The sequence below is a fragment of the Scyliorhinus torazame genome, chromosome 9 (assembly GCF_047496885.1).
Source record: "Scyliorhinus torazame isolate Kashiwa2021f chromosome 9, sScyTor2.1, whole genome shotgun sequence".
Classification (NCBI taxonomy): domain Eukaryota; kingdom Metazoa; phylum Chordata; class Chondrichthyes; order Carcharhiniformes; family Scyliorhinidae; genus Scyliorhinus; species Scyliorhinus torazame.
In genome coordinates this window covers 56,599,720-56,624,649 of record NC_092715.1, presented here as the reverse complement: position 1 = coordinate 56,624,649, position 24,930 = coordinate 56,599,720, and the positions used below count along the sequence as shown (strand labels likewise).

The window sequence follows — 24,930 nt, the reverse complement described above, 5'->3', positions numbered from 1 at the left end:
ACGCCGTATTGACGGCCTCAGGACGTTGCCTGAGGCCCTCCCCCCGATGCTCCGCCGCCGACCGTCCGGGTTCCCAATAGCGTTGGTCGCTTGTGCTATCATTTGTCGGGAACTTGGCATGGCGGGGGAGAGCCGATCCGCGGGCGGGGGGGACTGTGGCAGGGGCTGCGGGCACTGTTGAGGGTGGTCCGGAGCTCGCGAGCCGGCCAAAGGGGGGGGGGGGGACAGTATTTTGCAGGCCAGGTCTACGCGCGGCCGGCGCCATGCACAGCCACGGACATGACAATTCTCCAGGCCATATCGGCAGCTAGAGCTGGGTGCTCTACGCTGCCTTCCTACTAGCCCCCAGCCAAACAGAGGATCAGTAGCCATTTTGCACCGACTTTTCGTTCCCACACCGGCGTCAGGACATAGCCTGAAAATTGGAGAATCCAGCCCGAGGTGTAATGCCTGGATCTGGTACGTCTCGCTTGTGGGGGCCATGAATTGGATTCAACTTGAATTTGAATTGGTTTTTCGAGCAGGCAAGTATTTTGACCATCCGCGCTTTGGCTTTGTAACTCTAAAAGAATTTTAAAAAATAAATTACAGAAGGAACTAATGATTTTAATTCAATTAAAAGGTGCCATTCTTGAGCCAAAGGGCTTCTCAAAAATTAAGCTTTCTTTAGTTTTGAAGTCACAGCACAGTAGTGCAAAAACAATTCCATTTTCTGGTTAAATAAGAAAGCCGAATGCACACACATCAGTAATCTGTAATGGAGCATTTAAGACTGCGTATTTTCGAGAGCAATTAATTTATCAGTGGTCACGCACAGATATCACTTCAACGTCAAGAGCAGCTCCACACTGCATTATGCCACCCCTCCCCCGCACTGCAGCATTCCCCTGACAACATCCATAGCAACGGATTGCCAACCTATTATCAGCAATACAAACACACAGCAGAAGCATGAGACAGCACAAAAACGCTACCAGAAATGAACATAAAAGAAATTCCATAAACAATAGCCAAAAACAGCACTTCTCAATTTTCGTTTGGTTGAAGGGCACCTTTCTCAAATTTATAAAATGTATTCAGGGGGACGCGAGTGTCTCTGATGAGGTCAACTGTATTACCCATCCCTAATTGTCTCTGAGGAGGTGTTGATAGGCCGCTGCCTTGATCTGCTTTCGGTACACCCACAGTGCTGTTGGGTAGGGAGTCCAAGGGTTTTGACCCTAGCAATGGTGCTACATTTCCAAGTCATGATGGTGTGTGAACTGGAGGAGAATTTGCAGGGAGTCGCACTTGCGCTTTTGTGACCAACGCCCTGACACTTTTAGATGGTAGAGGAAACAGATGCTATTGAAGGAGGTTGGCAGGTTGCTGTAGTGCATGATGCGACCATCAATTCACTCAAAGACACGTGGAGAAGTAAACCGTGGTTTTAATCAGCTTAGAACTGAGCCTGTCTGTGACCGGTACAACACTGAAGGTGGTCCCGCAGGTCAGCAGCTCTTATACGTCCTGTAAAGGGGGTGGAGCCATGGGCCGAGCCCGTACATGCCCCAACATATCCATGGGTGAAGCCACACAATGGCCCACAGGTAGAGCCCACAGGGTTAATAACATAACACAGTGCACTGGTGAATTATCAGTAATTATACATTCACCACAGTGCATCTTGTAGGTGATACCATATGGCCCGGTTAGCTCAGTCTGTAGAACATGAGACTCTCAATCTCAGGGTCATGGGTTCAAGCACCATGTTGGGCACCATTGTTTTTTGGGGGCCAGTATAGCTCAGGTGGCTGGATAGCTGGTTTGTGATGCAGAGCGAGGCCAACAGCACGGGTTCAGTTCCTGTACCGGATGAGGTTATTCATGAAGGCCCAGCCATCTCAACCTTGTCCCTCGCCTGAGGTGTGGGGATCCTCAGGTTAAATCACCATTAGTCAGCTCTCCCCTTAAAGGGGAAAGCAGCCTATGGTCATCTGGGACTATGGCGACTTTACTTTTACTTACACATTACTGACATGGTGGTTCAGTAGTGGAGAAAGTGAGTGCTAAAGGGGGTGCCAATCAAGTATGCCGCTGCTGTTGGAACTGCACTCATCCAGGCAAATGGCGAGTATTCCATCACACTCCTGAACTTGTGTCTTGTAGGCGGTGGACAGACTTTGGTGAGCCAGGAGGTGAGTTACTCACCGTAGAATTCCCCAGGCTCTGACCTGCTCTTGTATCCACAACATTTATAAGGCCTGTCCAGTTCAGTTTTTGATCAATGGTGAATTTGTGGTGAGGGATTCATCAACACCAATGACACTGAAGATCAAGGAGAGGTAGTTAAAATTCTTCTTATTGGAGGTGTTGATTGCCGGGCATTAGTTGCCCCATTTCAAGTCCTTTTAATTTAACAACACGTTTTTTTTAAATCGGCCTAGTATTCGCGATTAGCACTGTGGATTTGTATTAATGGCATTCACACCAGGTGTGACGAAGGATTGCATGACCTGATCAGCGCCTTTTTGGAGTGGCCTCTTCCACTCCCTCTGACCCTCCCTCAGTCGTTGGCCGCATGTCCAGCTTGTGGCTTATCTCCAAGACCCTGCAACATGAAGCTGTTCTCATTCTGTAGGTTGCTTTCCGTCTCTCCCCACTCATCTCCCGAACCCTTTCTCACAACGAAGGTTCAGGATAATGAAGTAACAGTGTCAGGGTCAGCCAATGGGGGGACTGGCTGTGAGCAGCAGACTTGAGGTGTGGGAGGGCTGGCGAGTGAGAAGCTAGTAGAGCGAGTATATTTTTATATTTGAAGACTTACTTTATTTTAAAAGTTGGTTCATTTATGAACATAGTAATTTAGCAATGTGCAGTATTTAAACTTCGAGCTGTTATGATCCCAGCTGATATTACTACTGGACAAATCAGATCTCAGGTTGGAACCCACCTTGCTAAATCCAAACTCTTATGTTTTGTTTAGAAGCATAGGCAGCGGCTACTGAGCATATTCCCAGGATTCTGCTAGTGTACTTTTAACACAAGAACAAAACATTGATTAAACAAGAAAAACAAACAATGTTGCACTAATCCTTCACCCCAACTGTGTTTTGGGCCAGGGTTTAGAGAACCCCAAAGTGTATCATGGCGTTCACCTGACCCACAACTTTTAATAGATTATGGTATGGGGAGCACACGGCCCACTCTACAGGTGTGGTACAGCAGAAATGGAAAAGTATTTTTTTTTATAGCAAAACAATGTTTATTCTATGAACTCAAGTTAACCATTTTGAAACATACAGTGAACATCTTAGCAACCATCAATTCAAATACAACCCCCAAAGAATACAACACTAAGTAATCCTTAATAACTTCCCAAACAACATCCAGAAGACAAAAGAAACACCTTTTAACAGAAGCACATTAGGTTTACATTCACTATTGAGAACATTTATAATTCTGAATTCACCAAATGATCAAGAGATAGGCTTTTCATGGCAGAGAGATCAACAGTACACCTGCTCTGTCTGGCTTCAGCTCCAACACTGAAAACGAAACTAAAACACACCCTGCAGCAAACAGCCTAAAACAAAAGTAAAAAGCTGACAGGCAGCCCAGCTCCACCCACTCTCTGACATCACTGCAGTAGTAAACACCCATTTCTTAAAGGTACTCTCACTACAGATATTTATATACACACCCATTTATAAACACCCATTTCTTAAACACCCTTTTCTTAAAGGTACTCTCACATCACAACTGTACCTTTACAGACATCTACAAATTTCGAAGTTACAAAATCCAGCTTATACTCTAAAGTTCGCAGTAAGTGTTCAGCTCTTGTAAACTATTGGATGAACCTGTCTCACTGAAACTCTTGTCTTTCACACGAGGACTTCCAGACTCCACACTCAAAGAGCTCATCTTGGAAATCGCCCCCAAATAACACTTTCTCTCCGGGGTCTTCGATAAGGATCCACTTCCAGGGTTGCAAGCTCACCTTCTGATGTTCCTTCCCCTAGATCTCTTCTTGCATTTAAGCATTACCTTCCACGTGCACTCACTCAGACGTCAGCTATGCCAAGCAAAACACCACTGCTCCAAAGGCCCGTAGTAAGGAGTCACCAATCTTCTGCTATCTCCTTGGCTCTTCTGGCCTCTCTCATGCCCACTTTGCTTGAGTCTGCTCCCTGCAGCTCTGTCTGTTTAATTATGTGTCTTCCCCTCTGCTCCTTCTGTTTAACTTCACTGAACAGGATCTGATTCAGAATCCTATCCTTGGCCCTTGCCTGGACTGTCTTCCTGGGACCTCTTTCCATCCCATTCCCTAGATTGGGACTTTCTCCTTCTCTTCGGGACCTGCTCCTTGCAGCTCCTGCCCCCTTTCTTCCGGAAAGTTCTGCCGGATGGCGTTCTCTTCTAGATCACCTGACTTTCTTTTTACATTGTTTCACTTTTGTGGTCTTCTTTCTCTTCAGTGCAGGCACACAGAAACAATTTCTGGCTGAAAAAAATAGAAGAAACAAACTGCCCACGTGCGCAAAGCTGATTATCAGACTGAAGACAAAGACATAGAATTCCTACAGTGCAGAAAGCAGCCATTTGGCCACCAACCCTTCTACCCAGCCAATAACTAACCTGCACATTCCTGGACATTAAGGGGCAGTTTAGCATGGCCAATCCACCTAATCCGCGTATCTTTGAACTGCTCTAACTGCACACATACAGCCATTCTCCAGCAAGTGCATGTGCGGAACTTGTAGGTCATTAAAAAGTACGAACTGCGTATATGCAGTCATTCCAAGGCACTGCCAGAGCCTGCTGGGAACTGCATTTCCCCCAACTTCAAAGATAACTTTTTCATTATTCGTCCGAGGTCTGTAACACAGGGTACAAGGTTTCAATGGTTTTATTTCTGACAAGAAAGATCCTACAGAATCTAACCGAAGCTGTTAAACTACTTCGGATGTAAAAAATCTGATTCGCTTAACATTGTTTCATTTAAGGTTGCACTGGTCAGGAAGACAACAACAACAATCAGCAAGAACGTCTGTAATCACAGATCCCTCCATCGAGACTTATAATATGGAAATTCTGCCGTGTAATGCTTTTAAGAATTGCGCCTAGTGTTCCTCCATGCGCTCCCTCCAGATGTGTCAGCCAGCACACATGTTGCACATGTGGCTGCCGTGCGTCACTCCGGCCTCTCAGTTTGCACTTTCACGTCATTTCGTGGATAATGGAAATCGAGGAATTCCACCACCACCACCTTTCCCCGCAGGGGGCCACCAACCTGGGTTTGAGATCCACTGGCGTAACGTCACAACTGGAAGAAATCGTAGCTTAACCTTTGGAAATAGAGAAGCTGCAGTACAGCTCGGACCACTGAACAAACATGAAAGAAGGATGTCAAGCATAGAACATAGAACATTACAGCGCAGTACAGGCCCTTCGGCCCTCGATGTTGCATCAACCTGTGAAACCACTCTAAAGCCCATCTACACTATTCCCTTATTGTCCATATGTCTATCCAATGACCATTTGAATGTCCTTAGTGTTGGCGAGTCCACTACTGTTGCAGGCAGGGCATTCCACGCCCCTACCACTCTCTGAGTAAAGAACATACCTCTGACATCTGTCTTATATCTATCTCCCCTCAATTTAAAGGTATGTCCCCTCGTGCTAGACATCACCATCCGAGGAAAAAGACAAGGACACCCTAACCAATCCTCTGATCATCTTGTATGCCTCAATTAAGTCACCTCTTAACCTTCTTCTCTCTAACGAAAACAGCCTCAAGTCCCTCAGCCTTCCCTCATAAGATCTTCCCTCCATACCAGGCAACATTCTGGTAAATCTCCTCTGCACCCTTTCCAATGCTTCCACATCCTTCCTATAATGCGATGACCAGAATTGCACGCAATATTCCAAATGCGGCCGCACCAGAGTGTTGTATAGCTGCAACATGACCTCATGGCTCCTAAACTCAATCCCTTTACCAATAAAAGCTAACACACCGTATGCCTTCTTAACAACCCTCTCAACCTGGGTGGCAACTTTCAGAGATCTATGTACATGGACACCGAGATCTCTCTGCTCATCCACACTGCCAAGAATCTTACCATTAGCCCAGTACTCTGTCTTCCTGTTATTCCTTCCAAAATGAATCACCTCACACTTTTCTGCATTAAACTCCATTTGCCACCTCTCAGCCCAGCGCTGCAGCTTATCTATGTCCCTCTGTAACTTGTAACATCCTTCCGCACTGTCCACAACTCCACCGACTTTAGTGTCATCTGCAAATTTACTCACCCATCCTTCTACGCCCTCCTCCAGGTCATTTATAAAAATGACAAACAGCAGTGGCCCCAAAACAGATCCTTGTGGTACACCACTAGTAATTGGACTCCAGTCTGAACATTTCCCATCAACCACCACCCTTTGTCTTCTTCCAGCTAGCCAATTTCTGATCCAAACTGCTAAATCACCCTGAATCCCATGCCTCCGTGTTTTATGCAGTAGCCTACCATGGGGAACCTTATCAAACGCTTTACTGAAATCCATATACACCACATAAACTGCTTTACCCTCATCCACCTGTTTGGTCACCTTCTCAAATCACTCAATAAGGTTTGTGAGACACGACCTACCCTTCACAAAACCGTGTTGACTATCTCTAATCAAATTATTCCTTTCCAGATGATTATACATCCTATCTCTTATAAACCTTTCCAAGATTTTCCCCACAACAGAAGTAAGGCTCAATGGTCTATAGTTACCAGGGTTATCTCTACTCCCCTTCTTGAACAAGGGGGCAACATTTGCTATCCTCCAGTCTTCTGGCACTATTCCTGTAGACAAAGATGACTTAAAGATCAAGGCCAAAGGCTCAGCAATCTCCTCCCTAGCTTCCCAGAGAATCCTAGGATAAATCCCATCCGGCCCAGGTGACTTATCTATTTTCACACTTTCCAGAATTGCTAACACCTCCTCCTTATGAACCTCAAGCCCTTCTAGTCTAGTAGCCTGAATCTCAGTATTCTCCTCGACAACATTGTCTTTTTCCTGTGTGAATACTGACAAAAAATATTCATTTAACACCTCTCCTATCTCCTTGGACTCCAAGCACAACTTCCCACTACAGTCCTTGACTGGCTCTACTCTTACCCTAGTCATTCTTTTATTCCTGACATATCTATAGAAAGCTTTAGGGTTATCCTTGATCCTACCTGCCAAATACTTCTCATGTCCCCTCCTGGCTCTTCTTAGCTCTCTCTTTAGGTCCTTCCTAGCTAATATGTAACTCTCGAGCGCCCTAACTGAACCTTCATGTCTCATCTTTACATAAGTCTCCTTCTTCCTCTTGACAAGTGTTTCGACTGCTTTAGTAAACCACGGTTCCCTTGCTCGACCACTTCCTCTCTGTCTGACAGGTACATACTTATCAAGGACACGCAGTAGCTGTTCCTTGAACAAACTCCACATTTCCATTGTGCCCATCCCCTGCAGTTTTCCTCTCCATCCGATGTATCCTAAGTCTTGCTTCATCGCATCATAATTGCAGGAAGTTGGGAAGGAAAAAAGGTGCGAAAGGTGGGAAAAAAACAAAAAAAAACGACTGTGGAGATGGGGGGCAAGATTCTCTGATCCTGAGGCCAAGTGTTGACGCCGCCGTAAACGCTGTTGTGTTTCTCGACAGCGTCAACATGGCCTCAGGAGCAGCAAATCTGACCCCTACAGGGGGCCAGCACGGCACTGGAGCGACCCACGCCGCTCCAGCTGCCAATCCCCGGTGTCAGATTGGCGCCGCGAGTCTGCGCATGCACAGTGGGACCAGAGCCAATGCGCGCATGCGCAGTGGGACCAGAGCCAATGCGCGCATGCGCAGTGGGACCAGAGCCAATGCGTGCATGCGCAGTGGCTCCCTTCTCCACGCCGGCCCCGACGCAACATGGCGTAGGGCTACAGGGGCCAGCGTGAAACAAAAGAGGCCCCCAGCCCAAGAGGCCGGCCTGCCGATTGGTAGGCCCAGATCGCGGACCAGGCCACTGCAGAGGGAGGCCCCCTCCCCCCACCCCCGGGTCAGACCCCCCTCCCCCACCAGGCCACTCCCGGATACATCCACGCTGAGTTCCCGGCGGGTAAGAGAAGGTGTGAATGGCGTCGGGGGGGGGACCCGTTGAGTGGGTCCCGACCGGCGCCGCGCCGGAGATTCGGCGGACTGGCGTTGGGCGGCGTGGCGTGGCATGATTCTCCAACCTGGCCCTGGGGTGAGAGAATCCCGCCCGGGTTTTCTAAGAAGCTTCCAGCAGATGTTTTTACATTTTGTCTGATTTACAGTTTGAACACTCAATTGAAGTAGCAGATAATCTAGATAGATTATGTGCTTCGGATTAGGGAAGGGATTGAATGCACAGCCCTATTTAGCGGTAAGAGTACTACTGAGTCAATTAATATTGAAAACATGGTTTAAAAGGCAAACTGGTTTTGGAAGAATACTCCAAACTGGGGGAAGACACTACAGGATTGTCCATGGTGGTGGGTAAAGGAAGCGAGAGGCTAAGAGTAATCCAGAACTAAAGGATGCAGGGTAGCACGTACAGATGCAAAAAGCTGCTCAAATTAGGTGGTGTAACATCCTCGAGGGATTTGCAAAAAAGATCCTGGGGTAGGCAGCTTTACAGAGACAAAATCAATGAATGATCAGAAAGGACACAAACTGCATAGTTTCTTAGAAATACATGAAGATTACAACACAGGATCAGGACCACCAAGCGAGCAAACAACTCAATCACATTTACCCAACTCTGTTCCCAAAGACCTCCAAAGTCCTCTTCAACCATCTATGCAAAATAATCACAAATGATGGCATAGTTTCTACCACAATTATTAAGTACGGAAATAAATAAATATCGGCGAAAAGAAACATGTTGCCGAGGATTTTCATCTTCATCTGGACAAACAAACGAATGCCAAATTTCAAACAATCTCACTTTATCCTGCCGGAGAAAAGCGGTGCTGGTTAGTTGGCAAGTCAACTCTGATCGGCTGAGGCATGGAGAAAGCAACGAGGGAACTATAGGTTCCCCAAGCTCCTGGGGAGAAATTGCTGCCCAATCACAGAACCCTGCTTAAAAGTAGTTTTGTTTCGGGTTTCAGCAGTGCGGGCCGGTTGGGTAAGGTCTGTACTCTGCCTATTACACACAATGGAAGGAACACGCTGCTTGATTCGATCAGCCAGTTGTTGGGACAAACGGACGATGGGCCCAGCATCGCACTAGCACTGAAATTGACACACAACATGGCTCAATTGTGCTGTAGGCATAATGTCTTTTTGGACTGATGGCAGCATCCTGTTAGTGGAAAATACCACAGCTGAAACTCACTAACAGCTACAGTAATAACCAATTCAAGATAATCAGCCAAATTTGTAATGTGGCTCATTTATGCCTGTTGCATAATAATAATCTTTATTGTCACAAGTAGGCTTACATTAACACCGCAATGGAGTTACTGCGAAAATCCTCTAGTTGCCACATTTTGCCACCTGTTTCGGTACAAAGAACAAAGAAAATTACAGTACAGGAACAGGCCCTTCGGCCCTCCCAGCCTGCGCCAATCCAGATCCTTTATCTCAACCGGTCTTCTATTTTCAAGGATCTACTTCCCTCTGTTCCCCGCCCGTTCATATATCTGTCTAGATGCATCTTAAATGATGCTTTCGTGCCCGCCTCTACCACCTCCGCTGGCAAAGCGTTCCAGGCACCCACCACCCTCTGCGTAAAAAACTTTCCACGCACATCTCCCTTAAACGTTCCCCCTCTCAACTTGAAATCGTGACCCCTTGTAATTGACACCCCCACTCTTGGAAAAAGCTTGTTGCTATCCACCCTGTCCATACCTCTCATAATTTTGTAGACCTCAATCAGGTCCCCCCTCAACCTCTGTCTTTCCAACAAAAACAATCCTAATCTACTCAACCTTTCTTCGTAGCTAGAACCCTCCATACCAGGCAACATCCTGGTGAACCTCCTCTGTGCTCTCTCTAAAGCATCCACATCCTTCTGGTAATGTGGCGACCATAACTGCATGCAGTATTCCAAATGTGGCCTAACCAAAGTCCTATACAAGTGTAACATGACCTGTCGACTCTTGTACTCAATACCCTGTCCGATGAAGGCAAGCATGCTGTATGTCTTCTTGACCACTCTATCGACCTGCGTTGCCACCTTCAGGGTACAATGGACCTGAACTCCCAGATCTCTCTGTACATCAATTTTCCCCAGGACTCTTCCATTGACCGTATAGTTCGCTCTTGAATTAGATCTTCCAAAATGCATCGCCTCTTATTTGCTTGGATTGAACTCCATCTGCCATTTCTCTGCCCAACTCTCCAATCTATCTATATTTTGCTGTATTCTCTGACAGTCTTCCTCGCTATCTGCAACTCCACCAATCTTAGTATCATCTGCAAACTTGCTAATCAGACCACCTATACCTTCGTCCAGATCATTTATGTATATCACAAATAACAGTGGTCCGAGCACGGATCCCTGTGGAACACCACTAGTCACCTTTCTCCATTTTGAGACACTCCCTTCAACCACTATTCTGTCTCCTGTTGCCCAACCAGTTCTTTATCCATCTAGCTAGTACACCCTGAACCCCATACGACTTCACTTTTTCCATCAACCTGCCATGGGAAACTTTATCAAACGCCTTACTGAAGTCCATGTATATGACATCTACAGCCCATCCCTCATCAATTAACTTTGTCACTTCCTCAAAGAATTCTATTAGGTTTGTAAGACATGACCTTCCCTGCACAAAACCATGCTGCCTATCACTGATAAGTCTATTTTCTTCCAAATGTGAATAGATCCTATCCCTCAGTATCTTCTCCAACAGTTTGCCTACCACTGATGTCAAACTCACAGGTCTATAATTCCCTGGATTATCCCTGCTACCCTTCTTAAACAAAGGGACAACATTAGCAATTCTCCAGTCCTCCGGGACCTCACCCGTGCTCAAGGATGCTGCAAAGATATCTGTTAAGGCCCCAGCTATTTCGTCCCTCGCTTCCCTCAGTAACCTGGATAGATCCCATCCGGACCTGGGGACTTGCCCACCTTAATGTCTTTTAGAATACCCAAAACTTCCCCCTTCCTTATGCCGACTTGACCTAGAGTATTTAAACATCCATCCCTCGCCTCAACATCCGTCATGTCCCTCTCCTTGGTGAATATCGATGCAAAGTACTCATTAAGAATCTCACCCATTTCCTCTGACTCCAGCATAAATTCCCTCTTTTGTTTTTGATCCTTTCTCTAGTTACCCTCTTGCTCCTTATATACGAAATAAAGGCTTTGGGATTTTCCTTAACCCTGTTAGCCAAAGATATTCCATGACCCCTTTTAGCCCTCTTTATTGCGCGTTTGAGATTTGTCCTACTTTCCCGATATTCCTCCAAAGCTTCATCCGTTTTAAGTCGCCTAGATCTTATGTATGCTTCCTTTTTCATCTTAGCTAGTCTCACAATTCCACCCGTCATCCATGGTTCCCTAATCTTGCCATTTCTATCCCTCATTTTCACAGGGACATGTCTGTCCTGCACTCTAATCAACCTTTCCTTAAATGACTCCCACATTTCAAATGTGGATTTACCCTTAAACAGCTGCTCCCAATCCACATCCCCTAGCTCCTGCCGAATTTTGTTATACTTGGCCTTTCCCCAATTTAGCACTCTTTAGGACTACTCTCGTCTTTGTCCATGAGTATTCTAAAACTTACAGAATTGTGATCGCTGTTCCCAAAATAATCACCGACTGAAACTTCAACCACCTGGCCGGGATCATTCCCCAATACCAGGTCCAGTATGGCCCCTTCCCGATTTGGACTATTTACATACTGCTCTAAAAAAACTCTCCTGGATGCTCCTTACAAATTCTGCTCCATCTACGCCTCCAACACTACATGAGTCCCATTCAATGTTGGGGAAGTTAAAATCTCCCATCACGACCACCCTATTGCTCCTACATTTTTCTATAATCTGTCTACATATTTGTACCTCTACTTCACGCTCGCTTTTGGGAGGCCTGTAGTAAAGTCCCAACAATGTTACTGCACCCTTCCTATTTCTTAGCTCTACCCATATTGCCTCAGTGCTCAAATCCCCCATCGTGCCCTCCTTAATCACAGCTGTGATATCATCTCTGACCAGTAATGCAACTCCTCCACCCCTTTTACCTCCCTCTCTATCCCTCCTGAAGCATCTATACCCTGGGCTATTTAGTTGCCAGTCTTGCCCTTCCCTCAACCAAGCCTCAGTAATACCAATAACATCATATTCCCAGGTACTAATCCAAGCCCTAAATTCATCTGCCTTACCGGTACACTTATCGCATTGAAACAAATGCACCTCAGACCACCTGTCCCTTTGCGTTCATCATCTCTTCCCTGTCTATTCTTCCCCTTAGTCACATTGAGTTTATTATCTAGTACCTTACTGGCTTTAGTTGCTGCCTCTTTACTGACCTCTAACTTCCTAATCTGGGGATGGGAAGCAGAGGGGGAATTCAAAATATCCAATTCACCTAACAGCACGTCTTTCAGGACTTGTGGGAGGAAATCGGAACACCCAGAGGAAACCCACGCAGACACAGGGAGAATGTGGAGACTCCACACAGACAATGACTCAAGCCGGAAACGAACCTGGGACCCAAGTACTGTGAAGCAACAGTGCTAACCACTGTGCTACCGTGCCGCCCATTGCAAAGGAGCAAGTACACTTATACATGGAAACATAGAAAATAGGAGGCCATTCGGCCCTTCGAACCTGCTTCACCATTCATTATGATCATAGCTGATCATCCAACTCAATTGCCTAATCCCGCCTTCTCCCCATATCCTTTGATCCACTTCGCCCCAAGTGTGATATCTAACTGCTTCTTGAAAAACATACAATGCTTTGGGCTCAACTACTTTCTGTGGTAACGAATTCCACAGGCTCACCACTCTCTGGGTGAAGAAATTTCTCCTCATCTCATAAATGATCCACCCCGTATCCTCAGACTGTGACCCATGGTTCTGGACACCCCTTCCATCGGGAACATCCTTCTTGCATCTACCCTGTCCAGTCCTGTTAGAATTTTATTGGTTTCTGTGAGATCCCCCCTCATTCTTCTGATCCCCCCCCCCCCCCCCTGCTCCCATGACCAACAAAATAAGGAAAGGATTTGGCCGCTGAAAACACAACAAAAAACAATATCTGTTTGTCCGTGCCACCAAATCCCTCCAACGGTACCACCACTAGCCCGCAAGGGAATCAAAACTGCGAGGAATATAGGCAATGCTCGTAACACTTTGCCAAGTCCGAAGAAAAATGAGGAAGAAAAGCAAGAACTGTCAGAAGTAAACCGTCGGATTGAACATAATACGATAAAACAAAGATAGGCAAAGAAACCGCCAAGTGGGTCCACCAAACGCTCAGGAGAAAATAACTAAGGATAAAGGCCCTACCTTTCAACCTACCCCATCTCAACATCTCTCCGAATGGGCGTCACCCACCTCGAGACACCCCGCAGCATCCCCAAAGGAGGTGCCATTACCCGAGGAGCAGCTGGATAATGACCGGGACACCCAGCCTGGCCTAGCCCAGCACCGCGACAACAATAAGGACTACCAAGAACCCCCTATCCAACCCCACCGCCACCCTTCCTCGAACATAGCGAGGATAAAAGTAACGTACTACCCACATCCTCCACGCCCCAGCTCTGCTGGTCTTCCCCCACAAAGATACAAAAAGGATAAAGAAACTCTGCCCAAATCCCGCATACAATATCCAGCTTAACATGATACAGTCTTATTAATTTAGGATAATTGACAGTGCAAGACATCACCCCCCAAATAATTCACTTTCCTGCAAGCAGATAAAATAACAACATTAACAGACAACAACATGATTATTAGGGAGTAAGGTCCAGGTTCACAACTGAGAAGCGAGGTTGTCATCAGAATGAAGTCCACTCCACTGGTGCATGAAGAATGTACACATCAAGGAGAAAGCAGGATCTATAACGGAGGGGACCCTTCAGGATCGTCTAAGGATTTCAACGATTGGAACATAAGCTTCATTACTTCCAGCCTGTTGATTCTATTGGGCCCAGGCGGTCAACAACTTAGTCACCCGCAGAGGAGGATTGTGGTGGTGGGGGGGGGGGGGGGGGGGGGGGGGGGAAATCAGCCCAGCTGGCTCAGGCAATCCCCCCGCTCTCAGGCGACACCGGGAACAATGATCACACAGAAAAAGAGGTTGAAAGGCCACCCCAACCCCAGGCTTCAAAGACAGCAGTAAATATGCTCCATCAAATTTGAGCTACCCACCCTCCAGATTGAGATTCCCAAAACATGGCAGCCAGTGCTCAAACTCAGCCGGGTGCCTCTGCACCATCTCACTGGAGACACCAGGCTCAACAGGGCTCCTCACCGGTTCCCCCTGGTCCTCACCCGTATCTTCAGGATGAACAATAGGCCATGCAACAGGACCCCAACCACACAGGGGCAGGCTTCCACCAAGTATAACGCTCTCGGTGTCGCAATAACTTTCTCATGCACTGCTACTGCCTTCATAAAGAAACCTCGTCCTGAAACTGGGTTTTGACATCCCGCATCATGGAGTCAAGCCATTAAAGACAGATTAATTTGATCACTAGCAGCCACCATCTGCTGGTGAGCACCATACCGTCAGGGTAGGAATCCTCCCAAACATAGCTATGCCACCAAAGACAGGGCTCCACCCCACCTCCTTCCAGCTGGCACAAATCAACGAGGATTGATGCCTTTCATTGTGACTCAATAAAGCTGAAATACTGACCAACAATTCTTGGTACATTGCACGAACCATGCAGACCAAGAAAAGACAAAAAAAAAAAGGTGCGCCCAAGCATAAAACTGAGGATTAAAAGATGGGAAGAGCCAGAGCTTGTGAAAACACAGCCGCTCCCGCGTTCACATCATCACCCCAGACTGCTTTTTAAAACAATCGACAATGGTTTCACAGTCGTCATTAGACTTTTCAATCCAGGCTTTTACTGAATTCAAATTTCATCATCTGTGCTCCATCAAATTTGAGCTGGTGGGATTCAAACCCGGTCCCCAGAACCCAGTTACCCTGGGTCTCTGGATTGCCAGTCTAATAACAGTGCCACCGCCTCCCCAAATGTTGGGGAATCTAAAATTGGAGGCCACTGTCTCGGGTAAAGGGGGGCAACCATTTCTGACCAAGATAAGGAGAAATTACTTCACTCAAAAGGTTGTGAATCGTTGGAATTCTCTGCTCCAGATAGTTATAGATGCTATATCACTGAATATTTAAGGGTGGGATGGAGAGATTTTTGGTCTCTCAGGGAATTAAAGGAAATAAAAAGAAAGTAGGAAAGTGGAATTGAAATCCAAGATCCGGCACGATTATACTGAATAGCAGAGCAGGCTCGACCAACCACACGGTCTACTCCTGCCCCTGTTCCTCGTGTTCTTGTGAGAAATGACACAATCTTTCAAGGTTTTCTTGATATTTATATTTCTTCATGTTAAGCTGTATACTTTTGAAATGTTTTATCCTCGCAAGCATCTCAGGATCCTTTTGATAGTGTGCAACACAAATCCATGCATTGATTCATTTTAGTTTAATTACCTCTGAAGGTATGCAGAGGTCATGTTTTCACCTCCAGAGTTGTCTGTCTATTTGTCAGTAAACAATATATCTCAACCGTTAATGGACAGATTTCAACAAAACTAGATACACCGATAGGGTATGGACCAAGGAATAACTGATTAGTTGTTGTTGATCCGGAACGGACTCTGTAATTCTTTCAAGGATTTGTGAACATTGGGAGATGGGGCACATTGACTTTTTAAAAAACTAATCTTGTGGGTCGTTTTATTTACAATTTTGTTGATTATTTAGAATGTTGAGGACTGCCTCAGCTCCTCTTGTGCAATTTGTCACAGCTGTCAATATGTGAGCAGAGTTTTCAGAGCAGGTTGTTGGATGAGGATTGGCCTGATCCTCCTCAGTGAGATGGAAGCTCTTAATAAAAAGATGTATTTTTGCAGCTTAGTAGCTACACAGCATCAACAAAGCATTGAAAGGCCTCAAGGAAGAGCTGCGCAATTGTAATTATGTTGAGTTAACACAATGTGGTTTGTTAGTTCATTTAATAGTTCTTGTAAATGGGATAGGGGAGGAGCCAGTACAAAGATTATTCAAGAAATCAATTATTTGGTGATAAGGATATCGGGTAGAATATCAACGAATAGAGGGGGTTAGGGCATTCAGCATCCAGGTCAACAGAATGGCGTGGTTGTGCAATACCTATCCTAGGCAGACAATCAGGGACAACAATGAAGCTGAATTTAGATGCACAATGGGGACTGTAAGCAAAAGGGTAACTGGATTTTTTTTTTAATTAAATATTTTATTGAAAATTTTTGGTCAACCAACACAGTACATTGTGCATCCTTTACACAATATTATAACAACACAAATAACAATGACCTATTTTATAAACAAAAAATGAATAAATAACAAAAATGAAAACTAGCCCTAATTGGCAACTGCCTTGTCACAAGTAACACTCTCCAAAAATATAATTTAACAGTCCAATATATAATTATCTGTAGCAACGACCTATACATACTATACAGTATATATTAACAACCCTGAGAGTCCTTTTGGTTCCTCCCCCCCCCCCCCCACCCCTCCCCCCCCCCCACCCCTCCCCCCCCCCCCCACCCCCGATCCTGGGCTGCTGCTGCTGCTGCCTTCTTTTTCCCATTCCGTCTATCTTTCTGCGAGGTATTCGACGAACGGTTGCCACCGCCTGGTGAACCCTTGAGCCGACCCCCTTAGGACGAACTTAATCCGCTCTAGCTTTATAAACCCCGCCATGTCATTTATCCAGGTCTCCACCCCCGGGGGCTTGGCTTCTTTCCACATTAGCAATATCCTGCGCCGGGCTACTAGGGACGCAAAGGCCAAAACATCGGCCTCTCTCGCCTCCTGCACTCCCGGCTCTTGTGCAACCCCAAATATAGCCAACCCCCAGCTTGGTTCGACCCGGACTCCTACTACTTTTGAAAGCACCTTTGTCACCCCCATCCAAAACCCCTGTAGTGCCGGGCATGACCAAAACATATGGGTATGATTCGCTGGGCTTCTCGAGCACCTCGCACACCTATCCTCCACCCCAAAAAATTTACTGAGCCGTGCTCCAGTCATATGTGCCCTGTGTAATACCTTAAACTGAATCAGGCTTAGCCTGGCACACGAGGACGACGAGTTTACCCTGCTTAGGGCATCTGCCCACAGCCCCTCCTCGATCTCCTCCCCCAGCTCTTCTTCCCATTTCCCTTTTAGTTCATCTACCATAGTCTCCCCTTCGTCCCTCATTTCCCTATATATATCTGACACCTTACCATCCCCCACCCATGTCTTTGAGATCACTCTGTCCTGCACCTCTTGTGTCGGGAGCTGCGGGAATTCCCTCACCTGTTGCCTCGCAAAAGCCCTCAGTTTCATATACCTGAATGCATTCCCTTGGGGCAACCCATATTTCTCGGTCAGCGCTCCCAGACTCGCGAACTTCCCATCCACAAACAGATCTTTCAGTTGCGTTATTCCTGCTCTTTGCCACATTCCATATCCCCCATCCATTCCCCCCGGGGCAAACCTATGGTTGTTTCTTATCGGGGACCCCCCCAAGGCTCCAGTCTTTCCCCTATGCCGTCTCCACTGTCCCCAAATCTTCAGTGTAGCCACCACCACCGGGCTTGTGGTGTAGTTCCTCGGTGAGAACGGCAATGGGGCTGTCACCATAGCCTGTAGGCTAGTCCCCCAACAGGACGCCCTCTCTAATCTCTTCCACGCCGCTCCCTCCTCCTCTCCCATCCACTTACTCACCATTGAAATATTAGCGGCCCAATAATACTCACTTAGGCTCGGTAGTGCCAGCCCCCCCCTATCCCTGCTACGCTGTAAGAATCCCTTCCTCACTCTCGGGGTCTTCCCGGCCCACACAAAACCCATGATGCTCTTTGCAATCCTTTTAAAAAAAGCCTTCGTGATCACCACCGGGAGGCACTGAAACACAAAGAGGAATCTCGGGAGGACCACCATCTTAACCGCCTGCACCCTCCCTGCCATTGACAGGGATACCATATCCCATCTCTTGAAATCCTCCTCCATCTGTTCCACCAACCGCGTTAAATTTAACCTATGCAATGTGCCCCAATTCTTAGCTATCTGGATCCCCAGGTAACGAAAGTCCCTTGTTACCTTCCTCAACGGTAGGTCCTCTATTTCTCTACTCTGCTCCCCTGGATGCACCACAAACAACTCACTTTTCCCCATGTTCAATTTATACCCTGAAAAATCCCCAAACTCCCCAAGTATCCGCATTATTTCTGGCATCCCCTCCGCCGGGTCCGCCACGTATAGTAGCAAATCGTCCGCATACAAAGATACCCGGTGCTCTTCTCCTCCACTAAGTACTCCCCTCCACTTCTTGGAACCCCTCAACGCTATCGCCAGGGGCTCAATCGCCAGTGCAAACAATAATGGGGACAGAGGGCATCCCTGCCTTGTCCCTCTATGGAGACGAAAATATGCAGATCCCCGTCCATTCGTGACCACGCTCGCCACTGGGGCCCTATACAACAGCTGCACCCATCTAACATACCCCTCTCCAAAACCAAATCTCCTCAACACCTCCCACAAATAATCCCACTCCACTCTATCAAATGCTTTCTCGGCATCCATCGCCACTACTATCTCCGTTTCTCCCTCTGGTGGGGCCATCATCATTACCCCTAACAACCTCCGTATATTCGTGTTCAGCTGTCTCCCCTTCACAAACCCAGTTTGGTCCTCGTGGACCACCCCCAGGACACATTCCTCTATTCTCATTGCCATTACCTTGGCCAGGACCTTGGCATCTACATTTTGGAGGGAAATAGGTCTATAGGACCCGCATTGTAGCGGGTCCTTTTCCTTCTTTAAGAGAAGCGATATCGTTGCTTCAGACATAGTCGGGGGCAGTTGTCCCCTTTCCTTTGCCTCATTGAAGGTCCTCGTCAGTACCGGGGCGAGCAAGTCCACATATTTTCTATAGAATTCGACTGGGAATCCATCCGGTCCCGGGGCCTTTCCCGCCTGCATGCTCCTAATTCCTTTCACCACTTCTTCTACCTCGATGTGTGCTCCCAGTCCCACCCTTTCCTGCTCTTCCACCTTGGGAAATTCCAGCCGATCCAAGAAGCCCATCATTCTCTCCCTCCCATCCGGGGGTTGAGCTTCATATAATTTTTTATAAAATGTCTTGAACACTCCATTCACTCTCTCCGCTCCCCGCTCCATCTCTCCTTCCTCATCCCTCACTCCCCCTATTTCCCTCGCTGCTCCCCTTTTCCTCAATTGGTGTGCCAGCAACCTGCTCGCCTTCTCCCCATATTCGTACTGTACACCCTGTGCCTTCCTCCATTGTGCCTCTGCAGTGCCTGTAGTCAGCAAGTCAAATTCTACATGTAGCCTTTGCCTTTCCCTGTACAGTCCCTCCTCCGGTGCTTCCGCATATTGTCTGTCCACCCTCAAAAGTTCTTGCAGCAACCGCTCCCGTTCCTTACTCTCCTGCTTCCCTTTATGTGCCCTTATTGATATCAGCTCCCCTCTAACCACCGCCTTCAGCGCCTCCCAGACCACTCCCACCTGGACCTCCCCATTATCATTGAGTTCCAAGTGCTTTTCAATGCACCCCCTCACCCTTAGACACACCCCCTCATCTGCCATTAGTCCCATGTCCATTCTCCAGGGTGGGCGCCCTCCTGTTTCCTCCCCTATCTCCAAGTCCACCCAGTGTGGAGCGTGATCCGAAATGGCTATAGCCGTATACTCCGTTCCCCTCACCTTCGGGATCAATGCCCTACCCAGCACAAAAAAGTCTATTCGCGAGTAGACTTTATGGACATAGGAGAAAAACGAGAACTCCTTACTCCTAGGTCTGCTAAATCTCCACGGGTCTACACCTCCCATCTGCTCCATAAAATCTTTAAGTACCTTGGCTGCTGCCGGCCTCCTTCCAGTCCTGGACTTCGACCTATCCAGCCCTGGTTCCAACACCGTATTAAAATCTCCCCCCATTATCAGCTTTCCCATCTCTAGGTCCGGAATGCGTCCTAGCATCCGCCTCATAAAATTGGCATCATCCCAGTTCGGGGCATATACGTTTACCAAAACCACCGTCTCCCCCTGTAGTTTGCCACTCACCATCACGTATCTGCCCCCGTTATCCGCCACTATAGTTTTTTGCCTCGAACATTACCCGCTTCCCCACTAATATAGCCACCCCCCTGTTTTTCGCATCTAGCCCCGAATGGAACACCTGCCCCACCCATCCTTTGCGTAGCCTAACTTGGTCTATCAGTTTCAGGTGCGTTTCCTGTAACATAACCACATCTGCCTTAAGTTTCTTAAGGTGTGCGAGTACCCGTGCCCTCTTTATCGGCCCGTTCAGCCCTCTCACGTTCCACGTGATCAGCCGAGTTGGGGGGCTTCCTACCCCCCCCCCCCTTGTCGATTAGCCATCACCTTTTTCCAGCTCCTCACCCGGTTCCCACGCAGCTGTATCTCCCCCAGGCGGTGCCCCCCCACCCATCCTCTCCCATACCAGCTCCCCCCTCTCCCCAGCAGCAGCAACCCAGTAATTCCCCCCTCCCACCCCCCCCACTAGATCCCCCGCTAGCGTAATTACTCCCCCCATGTTGCTCCCAGAAGTCAGCAAACTCTGGCTGACCTCGGCTTTCCCCCGTGACCTCGGCTCGCACCGTGCGACGCCCCCCTCCTTCCTGCTTCTCTATTCCCGCCATGATTATCATAGCGCGGGAACCAAGCCCGCGCTTCTCTCTTGGCCCCGCCCCCAATGGCCAACGCCCCATCTCCTCCACCTCCCCTCCTCCCCCCATCACCACCTGTGGGAGAGAGAAAAGTTACCACATCGCAGGATTAGTGCATAATACCCCTCTTTGCCCCCCACATTCGCCCCACCACTTTGTTCGAACGTTCTTTTTAATAACCCGCTCATTCCAGTTTTTCTTCCACAATAAAAGTCCACGCTTCATCCGCCGTCTCAAAGTAGTGGTGCCTCCCTCGATATGTGACCCACAGTCTTGCCGGTTGCAGCATTCCAAATTTTATCTTCTTTTTATGAAGCACCGCCTTGGCCTGATTAAAGCTCGCCCTCCTTCTCGCCACCTCCGCACTCCAGTCTTGATAAACGCGGATCACCGCGTTCTCCCATTTACTGCTCCGAGTTTTCTTCGCCCATCTAAGGACCATTTCTCTATCCTTAAAACGGAGGAATCTCACCACTATGGCTCTGGGAATTTATCCTGCTCTCGGTCCTCGCGCCATCACTCGGTATGCTCCCTCCACCTCCAACGGACCCGCCGGGGCCTCCGCTCCCATTAACGAGTGCAGCATCGTGCTCACATATGCCCCGACGTCCGCTCCCTCCACACCTTCAGGAAGACCAAGAATCCTCAGGTTGTTCCTCCTTGCGTTGTTTTCCAGTGCCTCCAACCTTTCCACACATCGTTTCTGATGTGCCTCCTGCGTCTCCGTCTTCACCACCAGGCCCTGTATATCGTCCTCATTCTCGGCTGCCTTTGCCTTCACGACCCGAAGCTCCCGCTCCTGGGTCTTTTGTTCCTCCTTTAGCCCTTCGATCGCCTGTAGTATCGGGGCCAACAGCTCTTTCTTCATTTCCTTTTTGATCTCTTCCACACAGCATTTCAAGAACTCTTGTTGTTCAGGGCCCCATGTTAAACTGCCACCTTCCGACGCCATCTTGGTTTTTGCTTGCCTTCCTTGCCGCTGTTCTAAAGGATCCACTGCAATCTGGCCACTCTCGCCTCCTTTTTCCATCCGTATCCAGGGGGGATTCCCTTCTGGTTTACCGCACAGTGTTTTTAGCCGTCAAAATTGCCGTTGGGGCTCCTATCAAGAGCCCAAAAGTCCGTTTCACAGGGAGCTGCCGAAACGTGCGACTCAGCTGGTCATCGCCGCACCCGGAAGTCGGTAACTGGATTTTGAACAGAACTGAACTTTGACTCCTCTTCAACTTCAACTTGGGGACCGATAGTCAGACACGGTATCAACAGCTTTGGAGTTAGTAAAAGACAGAGTTGGATATCCTTGACAAATAACAGATCCTAGATCAATGTAGTAGGTACTTTACATTAAACCCACATTAATTGGAACATTAATTAAATCCAAATTAATTGGAACAATTCCTACTGCAAACATATGCATGGAAATCAAGTGAAAGCCAGATTATGTTTGGCCACGATTTAATTGCCCATACTTAAAAAATGTCTGCTTTTAAAGCAGCTATTCCGCTTTTCAGAAACTGAAGCTGGTCAACAGTTTTATCTCCAAAGGAGTAATATATGAAATCTCTTAAAATGCAGCTTCTTTTTCTTCCTTAAAAGGATCTAGTCAGGGGATGCTCAACTGTATGTGAAGGTTATTTCTTTCCCGATTAATTGTAGCTCATTTTAATTTGAGATAAGAAGGTTGTTTCCTGGTATAAATGCATTAATTGGTGATATTTCAACATTCCTGGTATTATCATTAATATATAATTCCAGGTTTGGGAAATTATAAAGGAAGTGGAGTAGGAGAGATGATGCATTTGGCTTAATTTTGAAACATGATCAACGACGAATAGGAATAGATCTACTTGTCTGTACAGTCACGGAGATTTGCCAAATTCTGGATTTCATACGGTATATATCATTGCGGTTGCTTGTAAACGAGTACAACGTAGTTAGATTCAATGACTGTGAGAGTGACATGCAGGTTGTGTGCACATGGAGGCGTTGAATTTGCTCTCATGGAGTAATCAGGTCAACGTCCACGTGTAAATATAAGCTGTGAACATTAATAATCAATAAGAGGATCAGATTACAAAACCAAGCCTGCAGCCAGGCAGTTAGTCATAGATGGATCAAAGAACTCAAAACATTCAGCTCCTGATGCTAAATGCATTTCCATTTTAACGACTGTAGTGAATAACGACTTATTTCCAGCATTTGCAAGTAAACTTTTCAGGTAGGTTCAAAAGAAAAAAATGGGCTTGAAATGAGTGTAGGCAAGAAAACGAAATGAACATTTCAACTGAAGACTGCAACCTGTCCGTAGCCTTTCATGCCACCATCATGGGAGTTCAATGCATCATAAATTAAAAATCTTGCAACAGTGTGTACATCCTGTCAGCTCTTTCCATTATAAATTCCCATGTCCAGACTTATAACAAAAACAGCCTTTGTAAAGTTGTCATACTGCAATCATGTTGTGTCCCAGTGGAGGCGCTGCTGTGCCTTGACTGCCCGTGGACAGTTTTCCCTGATTCCCATTGACTTGGGCTCCCTGGCATCACACATGTGGACCCGGCAAGTTTACACAGGCAGTTTCCATGATCGTTCAAGACACAGAAATTTTAAATGAAGATATGAACAACGGCAGAATGCATGACTTTCAAATGAATTGCAACCCCAATCCAATTATTTCCCGTGCTCTAATCCAATTTCACCAGAAAGTACATTAGATCTTGACTTCCCATATGTAACTTAATGCCAAAAACCGACTGGTACACAAAGAGTCAATAACCCTTCCAGGCAAAATTATTTATGGCTTGGGCAGGTACAATTACAGTAGGCTCTAAGAGGCCAAAAACCTACTAGATCAAACACTAGCAAAATTAAATTCTCGGGCGGCATGGCGTTGGCATGCTCCAAGGCTTCGTTAAACACTAAATCTCTTGTCCTCCGGATTCACATGTCCCTTTAATAGTTTCACAATTCATTAATTCAATCCATTAAACATTTTGTGCATTTGATCTGCTCCTGGAACCTTTTAATGAAGTGATGGAAGGTTAAGCTTGTACCTGCAGCTTTAATAATAGTTAGCTCAAGCCCCATTGTACTCTCAGTTCCATCTTTGCAAGTCATAAGGTCTAAAAACATGTCTGCTTTTGAGCTGCAAACTTCTTTTGTGCACTGTCCGCTTTTGCAAAGCCGTGACTTTCCAAAGCTAACACGTATAGCTCCTCCACTAAGACGGGGACAGGCAAAGCTCACATATAAATAGTGATCATGTATGCATGAATTAGTTTATTGGTCTTTTTAGTTTACTGTTACTGTTGTTGTTTGTATTTTTGTATAAAATGACAAAAGCTTAATAAAAATATATATTTTTTAAAACAATGATCATGTGGCTTAGGTACCGGATGGCAATCGACCCCCATGGAAATGCACCCCTCAAAAACAAAGAAAGAGTCCAGAAGAAAAAAGATAAAACACAAAATAATTTAATTAAAAATGTAAGGAAGCAACAGTAGAAGTCATCATTAAACAAAAGTGCAGCATAAACATGTAGGCAAAGCTAAATAATTCACCATCTCTGCAAGCGGCATCACTTATTGACCCAACACAGGTGCTCAACAAAATATCAGACAACTGCGCGGAACTTTAATAATTCCTCACAAATATTTATTCTCGTTACCTCCTGCTGGATATTCTGAGAGTCATTCTACCCTAACCCACCCAAATGGGGAAAATAACGTAATTGGATCAGACCTTCATTTAGCACACTGCCCAATTCTGTTCTCTTGTTTTACAGATTGGAAAGTAAAACAGAAAGATGATCAGACCCCCTTCAGCTCTCCTCCAGACGAGAATAACTAGATGCTCGTTGCGTCATAAGAACCACAGCCCAGGTGGTAAACCAGAGAATACCAGTTGGTTCGGAATGGAAACACAAAAAATGAGACAAATGAAAGTGTGGCGAATGAAAATACACAGAACAGGCTGCAAAAGAAAACTAAGGAAGAAAAT

The 24,930-nt window shown here is 46.7% G+C and overlaps 1 protein-coding gene across 13 annotated transcripts in view; it reads right to left on the bottom strand.

The window, feature by feature from the left end:
- LOC140429216 (microtubule-associated serine/threonine-protein kinase 4-like) overlaps positions 1–24,930 on the bottom strand; it is a 651,560-nt gene that overhangs the window by 280,279 nt on the left and 346,351 nt on the right. The gene's annotated exons all lie outside the window — the stretch shown is intronic.